Raw genomic sequence first — 7,177 nt, 5'->3', positions numbered from 1 at the left:
AGAAAGCCTTAATGCAAAATTTACATCACCACAAAATATCAGAGTCTTAGAGATCCTGTTAGCTCATATGACTAACTTTAGTTAAAGCTGTAAACATGGCTCAATATTTTTAAGAAAATGATTATAGTATTACCTATATATTATCATAAGGTAAGAGATGATGGGTGGAAATTGTGGGGGATATCTGGTACAGAAAAAAATAGAATTTACTTAAAAATTTGCTACTACATTACAATTTATTTAATACCCACATTTAATTATCACTTTGGATTATTTAAGTCTTATTTTCATGTGAAAAAGGTTGAGCTCTTCCACATTTTCTTTTTCATGAATATTTAATGAAAAAATTAACTTGGACTCCATTACACTTGTTCAAAATGCTTTTAAAAGATTTTTTTAAAGGCCTCTTTTAACATTAACACTTCAGTATACTGTAGTTGACACTTTCAAAAGAATTAAACTGCTAGAAAAATGGTACTCCCTTTGGGATATTTATCAAGCCATGCAATATTTAAATATTTTAAAATGCGGTAAAATGCTTCTTGTTTCAGTGAATGAGAATGGTCTTCTTATATAATGCAGGGATGAAAGAAGATACTTAGAAAGATCAGGGAAGAGTGAAAAAGACACTTTGAAAAATCGGGGAAGATTTTCATCATAAGGTGCAAGCGAGGGCAAGAGTATAATATGTGTTTATGTGATACATAAGATTTACTTCTAAACAATCTAAGAGGATAAGGGATAAAATCACCATTCAGTTTCCAAGTGAACACAATATAAATAATATTGATGATGACCAAAGGAAAATACAAAATAAGAAATTAAAAGTCATGAAAAGATAAAGAAACTGGATCAAAATGAGAGTTCAACAAAGGGAGCAATGAGAAAACTAAATAGAAAAAAAAAATAGTAAATATAATCTTAAACTACAGATGCAGAGAGACAAAGTATAGGAGGAGAGGATGTTTTTTGCAGAAGGGGGTCCATGGACCTGTGAAGTGACCTTATGGCCCTAGAGTGCCCCACCTTCCTTCTGGAGGCCCTTCTTAGTGCCGCCTTAGCTGGTATCTTGTTTTGTAGAGCACAGCAGAGAAGTCAGCATCTTCAACAGAGCCCCGATTCAATTCTGTATTCTCTCACTATATCCTGAACTCCTTTTTGGAGTTCCCACTCTTATTTCCATCCTTTTTGTAATGTAATATGATTTGCTCACTTCAAAAATTAAATCTGTGCATTAGACCTGTAACACTATTGAGTTAAAATTAGAGAATTCACAAACTTTGATGGCAACGATACCTTGAATAATAAAAGTAAACACATATATAGATCTTATGGTGTTTTAAGCACTTTATGTATACTAATTCATCTAATCCTTTCAAAAACTCTGAGATATGTCTTACCATCATCACCATTTTACAGATGAAACAAACACACAAATACGAAACACAAGTTATGAAATGGAGGAGGTTGTGAAACTAGGCAGTTTAGCCTTCAGTATCCATATGCTTAATCTTTCTGCTATACTTCCCGTTGTTTTGGAAATGGAAACTGAAGGGCAGATCATATGATGGCACCTGACAAAGTCTTATTTTATCATAAAAAATGCAGCCAGTGCTAAAGCTACCTACTTACCTTTAGCACTTTTTATATTTCTAGGGTGAGTAATGGCATAGTCTACCATCTCATCTCATTTGCATAATACTTTGTTTCTCTGCCTATTTTGTCCTCTCTCTGCAGTTTTACTCTCAACTCCTCTGTTTGTTTCCTGGAGTTTTTGTAACCTATTACCACACACTTGGTGTCTTACCACAACAGAAATTAATTCCTTTTTCACAGTTTTGGAAGTGAGATTTTTGAAATCAAAGTGTTAGGGATTTTTTTTTTTTTTTTTTCTCTAAAGGCACCGCAGAAGAGTCTGTTCCATGCCTCTTTCCTGACTTCTGGTGGCAGCAGGCAATCCTTGGCATTCTTTGACTTGTAGCTGCACCATTCCGACCTCTTTCTACCTCTTTCTTCACGTGGACTTCTTCTTTGTGTGTCTGTCTGTTAAATCTCTCTCTTCTTTTTAAGGAAATCAGGCATTGGGTTGAGAGCCCACCCTAATTCCAGGATGATCTCATTTGGGAATCTTTAATCTAATTACATCTGCAAAGACATCTATTTACAAGTAAGGTCACATTTAGTGCCAGTGTTAGGACTTGGCATATTTTTTTGGAGACCACTCTTCAACCAGCTATACCTTCTCCACATTTCCTCTATCATCTAATTCTACTTTTAGTCCTTTACTGTTAAATGGATTGACTGTACTTTAATTAAAAATTGAATATGTTAATAAATCCTACATATTTATCCATTGTGCAGATTCCTGAGTCTGAGTCTACTGACAAATATACCACATCCTCAGAGTAACTTGGAGTCTCTTAAAATTGTCTTGCTGGCCTCTAGAGGAGATTGTCCCCATAAGCATGTTCCTTAAGACGGATGCCTGGGTCAGAATACATAATACAGTAGGTATTGTACACGCTCTAGTAATATTGGTATTGGTGACATTTTAATAGAAAAAGGAATTTTGGTTTATCCAAAGATTTTTCATCAAAGGGGTTTAAGCTGACCTCTATTCAACTTCTTAAGATAAGAATTCTATGGAAAATTATATTGTAATATTTACATTTTATCTAAAATGTTTATAAAACATAACTTTCATACATTTATTATTTTCTGATACGATATCATAAGCATAAACATAATTTTTATGCTTCAGTGTGTGGAATGAATGCTTCCAGTCAGACTAGAAACTTTAAATCATTAATTACCTCCCCAGGGTTTTGCTTCCTGTTCTAATGCCTTCAGTTTACTTATTACAATTTTAGCATAAAAATTATTTTTCCTAAACCAGATTCCGTTTTTATTTTTCTGAGTCAATGTCTGATAGGTAAGATATTTGAAATTTTCTTTATGTGCTGAAAGTAACCTCAAAATAATTTGGTAAGATATTGGACAACTATTATTTTTCTTATTTATAAGAGCATAACAACATAAATTATTTCATTGTAAGATGCAGCTTATTTTTTGTACCACTATGATTCTCATTTTAGAGATGTTAAATTGAAAAAAGTGCCTCTTAGAATCAATTATCCTTAATTTCTAAATCTATGCATTAAAAATCCTTGAACCCATGCATTTAAAAAAAAACACGTGTTTGTTATCTTTTATTACAGTGTGTTTGCCCTTGTTGCCTTGTTTGTTTTTGTTTTGTTTAATTAGTTTCTTTTCTTTATCCAGATCCTTTTTATAAGCACAAGGATTCTGAGAAGCACTGCCCCTCCCACGTGCCACATTCTGGGGAGAGACGATTGGAATACCTTCTGGATCAGGTATCTCTGGTGATCATTCCACCTAGTTAAGATGAAGCTGGTGATACCCTTCGGCTTGTTTCAGGTAATGTAACCAGGTTTTCCGGTGACTTGGGAATTAACAGGCTAAAAGCAAGTTTTCAGTTTCTGGAGAAGGGGTTCCCAATCTCATTTGAGGGTGTTGGAGGAAAAATCCCTTCAGAAAATAAAGCATGACAGTAAGATTTTAGTGTGCAGGAAGTAAATTCAGTTCCTTTGGAGATCAGCATGCCTCTATTCAATCCTCTCCTTAATCCCTTATGAACCAGATCTAGCAGGGGGTTGGACCAGGAAATTGAGTGTAGGGTTATAGGTGATAAGATGAGGAGAGGCACTCCCCTCAGGAGTTAAGATTCAGGAAATTTGGTTTGCACTTTAGCCAGTACAAGGCATTTCACCAGGATGTAGAATATGTGCTCTCTTGCACAGAAATCCATGCCAGCAGTAAGTGATGTGGAAGGATTTAGTGAAATTTTGCCAATAACCCCAGGCTTACTGCTTAATGAACAGAACATTCTCCTGGGACTTTAAGAGGTCCTATGAAATAAGGGACATGAATGATGTACTTTCTTTTCTGTTAGGCTTAAGAAATTCTGTTCTGAGTGCAAATAGAGAGAATGATTTCCATCTTTCCTATTAGATAGCAGATATCTTTACATCTTGGATACATTTAGAAAGAATAAAAATGTGAATGATTGAAATCTAGTCAGTCAATTGATTTATTAGAATTCCTGGAAGAAGACTGAGTAAACACAATCTCATTCTCTTTCTTTTTCTCTCTGTCAATTCTTCTTCTTGAGTTCCTTTACTATGGGATATAAATGAAACAGTGCGATATAAAACTAGTATAATGATGGTCAAGAGTAGGTCCCTAATAAATCTTGGTTATTACTGTTATTGGAGAGAATGATGAAATTTGAAGCTGGGGGGAAAAAGAATAGTACAAACTGGAAATGAATTGGAATGAGTGGTGCTTCAGGTTGCCCTCAATTTGGTATTGGTACCTCAGTAAATCAGAGTTGCTGTGACCTGGGCTTTGATGTAAGGGTAGCAGAATGATTTAGAAAAAACAGCATTAGATTAAAAGCCAGAGACATATTATAGTCCTAGTTCTTTCGTTCACTAGAGATTTGACCTTGAAAAGCTTAATTTGTTTAAATTCCGTTTCCTCATCTGAAAAATGAAGACTGATGATATCTTTCTTAACTCCATTTTGTGATGATCCAATGGAATAAAGTGCTGTCAAAATGTGAGGTGTTATTTTTTTATCCAAAAAATTCAGTGAATTTACATTTTATAAGTTAGTATATGCCATCTCTATGTCTTAAATCCCCACAGCCTCAGGCCAGGAAGCTGTCCTATTTTCATCGGCGGAATCTCAGTAACTATTAGTTGTAACTACAACTATTAGTTACAATGAATGGTTATTATACTACTACAAAGATTGTTGTTGTTATATTTAATTTAAACCACTTATAACAAAAGTAATAAGTAGTTTACAATCACAGTCACAAAACAACCACACCACCACAACAATCAAACCTAGAGCAACTAAGGGGACAAGATGTACAGGGACTAGGGGTGTAGAAGAGCAATTCTGAAGAGGGGGTCAGGGAAATTCTCATGGCAAGTTGACAAGTTGAAACCTGAATGAGATTTGAAAGAGTTAATGGAGAAAGATGTGCACCTGTATGGGGAAAGAACATTCCACAGGGAGAGAGCAGCTAAATCCAGTGGCTCAAGGTGGCACCATACCTGATGTGTTCAAGGAGCAGCATAGCAATCAGAGAAGTTACTCAGTGGGGGATACTCACCCTTGACTTCTGCACGTTTGATGATCCCTTGGATTTGCCTAATCCATCCTGTTACATATCAATATATATACTTATATTTTACATAGAAAATATATTATTTTAAAATATACTATTTAGGCATATATACTACATAACTATACATAAAATATAAGTACATGCACACAACGCATATGTGTGTTGTGCGTATATATTACATATGCATATTATATATATGCACCTGTAGTATATATGTGTATATATAATATATATTTTGATTGTATTATGTATAGCCCTTACTCCACAATTTTGATATCAATCTTTTCCAATTAATTGTTTTAAAAATATATAAATACGTTGTTGAGGATACCCCACATGCATTGTTATCTGGGCTGAATAGTTTCCAAATAATAATTTGAGTCAAGTATGTTATACAGAGTAAATTGACAAGATAATTGTTCCCACATATTGTTGTCTTAGCAAAAGTTTGGGGAGTATGCTACATAATATACTTACAAGGAGGCATTTTGTGATAAATGTAAAATAATAACAAAGTATTACACTTGTATAAGTAGGATTTTTTCTTGCTATCTGGAGGAAATATTCTATCAAATATTAGACTTTTGCTCCTGGAAAAAATATATGCATAGATTTGTGAATATAGATAGATATCTTTATATAACTATTAATCTACCTATTTTTCTAGCTATGTAATTATATACAAATACACATAAATGTGTTTATAAATGAAGTAAATAAAAGTTAGTTTCTTAATCCATGTCTTTATGTTCAGCTTATTTATCCTTCTATTTTCATACAATTATATCCTATTATATTTTAATTTATTGGTTCTTGTCTAGATATGACTTTATCCTCTAACGAAGTGTCTCTAGAATTCTTCTACTCCCCAAACCCTGGGCTGTCTTTCAATGCAGACACTGAACGTTAGAATGAGAAAATCCTTCTTCCTAATTTCATACCATTCTAAACACACTTTATGAAACTTACTTACCTTTTTATTACAGTGAAAATGATGCTCAGTGAACTACCAGTTTTCCGGGTATTCTTTCCTCTCTCATCGTCAAATGGTAAACTTCTGTTTTTTTTCAGCTACAGCAATGATGTGAATTCTTAACAGCATATATTTGAGTACTTTCTCCTACAATAGAAAGGATAAAAAACATTCAAAAACCTCTAATTTTTTTTCATATGAAGACAACCTTTTTATTGGAATATAGAGGCAATTAAATCTTCTAAAAGATATGATAGAAAAAAAAAACCCTAGGTCTAAGAACCTAAGAGAATAATATTGTCCTCCACGAATGTTGATATCTAAGTATGCATTCCTAAGAAAGCTTTTAAAGCTGACTTTCTAGATATGTTTGAAATAACATTGAGAGGATAAAAACAAACTCTGAACTGGGAATGTTTATTCCAAATTACTGAATGACAAGTTTGAATAAAAAAATAAATTTTTTTATTTTATCTAGGATTTTATCACATTTTATCTAGGATTTTATCTAGGATTACATGGAGAACTTAATTAATGAACTATGAGTTCCCAGGGGGATAAGAACTATTTTCTTAATATACAGTGTTCCTGCAGAATCAAACTAAAGTTTTCAAATAACCTATCCTGTATGCATTGGCTATGTTTATTTTAGGCTTAAATTATTTGAATATGATAGCTCTTGATTTCTAATCTGAGAAAGGGACATATATTTACAATTAATCCCTTTCTAGAAGGAATATGTCTATTGTATAACTATAGTTTGAATTTCTATCTATTACAATGAAAATTTACCATTAGGGATAAGACATTCTTTATTATTTCTCTGTTCATCAAAATATGTTTAAATCTACCCTGAAAACAAGGAGAAGTTGTTTGGCTACTCTGGAAGCATGATACTCAAAGCAACTGGTATAGAAGCCCTTTCAACTCCCAACTGTGTTAAAATGAAAACAAATAATGTCAACTACTCTATTAAATTCTGT

General features: G+C 33.2%; 1 long non-coding RNA gene across 1 annotated transcript; it reads left to right on the top strand.

Moving 5' to 3' along the window:
• Nucleotides 1-573: 573 nt before the first annotated feature.
• On the top strand, nucleotides 574-4,645 carry LOC139356975 (uncharacterized). The gene is made up of 3 exons (XR_011609563.1): nucleotides 574-674; nucleotides 2,362-2,507; nucleotides 3,283-4,645. It is a non-coding gene; the product is annotated as an uncharacterized lncRNA (long non-coding RNA).
• The last annotated feature ends 2,532 nt before the right edge of the window (nucleotides 4,646-7,177 follow it).

This window comes from Macaca nemestrina, chromosome 11 (assembly GCF_043159975.1).
Source record: "Macaca nemestrina isolate mMacNem1 chromosome 11, mMacNem.hap1, whole genome shotgun sequence".
NCBI lineage: Eukaryota > Metazoa > Chordata > Mammalia > Primates > Cercopithecidae > Macaca > Macaca nemestrina.
The sequence above is the reverse complement of the archived record's forward strand: the minus strand, read 5'-3'. Positions and strand labels throughout refer to the sequence as shown.